Genomic DNA, 2,800 nt, shown 5'->3' on the forward strand with positions numbered 1-2,800 from the left:
AGGTTCAGGGCAGGTACTGTATCCCAGTATTTTTGACCTGAGAATTGAATCTGTAGATGCAGAATCCATGGATATAGAGGGCCCAACTGCAGTCCCCCACTTATCTGTGGTGTTGGTTACCGATGGTGAGTGGTAGTTGTAAGAAATATGAAATAGAAATTTTCAGAAATTAAAAAAAAAGAAATTTTCAGAAATAAACAGTTCATGAGGTAAATTGTTGTTATGACTTGTCTCTCAGTGTCCCCCAAAGCCTCATGTGGTCATAGGTGGGGCCTTTTCAGAGGTGGCTGGATCTAGAGTGTGTGACACTGGGATTGATTCATGATGCGATGCTAGGATCAAGGGCGCTAGGATTAAGGCTGTGAGTGCTACCTGTCATGAGAGGTCCATCCATACAAGGGATAGAAAGAATTGTGGTTGTCCCTTGCTTGCTTTGCTACCTTCTGCCCACCATGAGCTGTTTCTCCTTTGTGATGCCTGTCTGCCATGCCACCCTGCCTTGGAGCTGGACAATTATGGACTGAAACCTCTACAACCTGAGCTGAATAAATTTTTCCTCCTTTTAACTTTGGGTGTTGGGTATTTTGTTTTGTTTTTGTTTTTTTGTTTTTTTTGTTTTTCTCTGGTAACGGGAACCGAACTCACAGCCTTGCGCTTGCCAGGCAGGCGCTTTTGCCCCTGAGCTAAATCCCCAGCCCCCGGTGTTGGGTATTTTGTCTCAGCAACAGAAAAGTAACTAAGACATTTGTGCCCCATTCTGAGCAGTGTGAGGAAATCTGCCCACTCAGCCTGTGAATCATACTTTTTTCCAATGTGTCCACACTGTGTATGCTACCTGCCCTTTCAGCACTTGCTAACCCTCTTCACCCTCACATCAACTGCAATGGAGTCACCATGCTTGTGTTCACAGAACCCTTATTTTCCTTAATGACCTAAAGCACATGAGTAGTGATGCTGGCAATTTTATTACATCATATTGTAATAATTGCTCCATTTCATTAGTTATTCTTGTTAATCTCTTACTATACCTAGTTTATAAATTAAACTTTATTAAAGGTATGTGTGTATTAAGCTGGGTGTGGTAGCCCACACCTGTAATCCCCGTTATTGGAGGCAGAGGCAGGAAGATCACAAGTTTGAGGCGAACCTAGGCTTCACAGTGAATTTAAGGAATTCACTGGAATACATAGCAAGACCCTATGTAAAATACATATTTTATGTAGGAAAAAACATAGTATATACCATTGCCCCCATATCCTTAAATTCTGCTCCCACAGATTCAGCAAACCTGAGATCAAAAATACCTTTTAAGATTGCATTTGTCAGTGCCTCACATCTTTGAGCACCTGCACTGTGCTCTTGAGTAAGTCCTCTATCTACCTCCAATAAATCCCTTTCATGCCTTTAAGAAACAAATACAGGGGCTGGGGATTTAGCTCAGGGGCAAAAGTGCCTGCCTGGCAAGCGCAAGGTCGTGAGTTCGGTTCCTGGTACCGGAGAAAAACCAAAAAAAATAAAAAAATAAAATAAATAAAATAAATAAAAATAAAAAACAAATAAAATTAAAAAAATAAATACAGTTGTATTTGTCCTGAACACATACAAAATTTTTCCCTTGTAATTCATTAAATAATGTTATATAGCAACTATTTACATAGCATTTACATTGCAGTGAGCATTTTAGGTAATATAGAAATAAAGTATACAGGAGGATGTGTGTAGATTTTGGGAAGTATTGCACCATTTTATATAAGGGGCTTGTGCAGCCTTGGATTTGGTATCTCTGGGAGCTTGGGGCCAATGCCCTGTGGACCCCAAGAGATGACTGTAGGGCTCACTCCTGTCTGAGGTCTATTGGAACGCATCCCCTGTGAAGAACAGGAATGCCGTGTATGTTGTAACCAGCATGATACCTTGTGGTGGTGCACATGGCAAATACCGTCTGCCAGTCTCTCTCTGCCTTACTTAATATTTTTAATGGTAAGTGTGACTCAAAAAATTTTAGAAATTTATCAAAGTATTATTTCCAGATTAGTGTAGTATTCCTATTCCATGTTTAGTTTGTCTAGCATTGGCAAATGTAGCTCTGTAATCCACACCCCCGTCAAGATATAAAACATGTCACTGAAGAAGTGAACTGTCACTCATAAGCTTTAAACCCTGACACACCCATGATGACCGTGGTGAAGCTTGCCTAGCATGTGGGAGGCCCTGAGCTCCACCCCCGCGCCACCAAAAAAGTTCCAGATGCATTCACGAGCCTGTGTCCTGCCACTGCTGATTCTCCCTGTCTTTTTCATTGCATAGGACATGTTTTAAATGCTTTATTTGTGGTTCTGGGGATTGAACCCAGGGTCTTTTCATCAAGCAATTATCCCTAGCCCTTTTTAAATTTTTTTGTTTTGTTTTATATTTTGTTTTTAGAGAGGGTCTCGCTAAGGCTGGGCACAAAGTTAAGATCCTCCTGCCTCAGCATTCTGAGTAACTGGGATTACAGGTGTGTACCACCACATTTGGCTTAAAATAAATATACTTCTATACTTGTATGTACTCTTGATATATTATCCCTTTCAATATTACCAACTGTGTATTTCTACACTAATACTAAATAAATATTCTGTAATTAGCTGAAATCTTTTGTTATGAACTATCAGTAGGGACTGCTCAAAAAAACAGTATTGTTTTGTATTTTTTTCAATAACGGGTTATTTAAAAAACTTTGTATGTTTTATTATTTATTTCAGATTTTAATCCCATTCTGATTTTATTTTAATTAATTAATTAATTAATTATTATTATT

This window comes from Chinchilla lanigera, unplaced genomic scaffold (genome assembly GCF_000276665.1).
Source record: "Chinchilla lanigera isolate Chin_1 unplaced genomic scaffold, ChiLan1.0 scaffold00090, whole genome shotgun sequence".
Classification (NCBI taxonomy): Eukaryota; Metazoa; Chordata; class Mammalia; order Rodentia; family Chinchillidae; genus Chinchilla; species Chinchilla lanigera.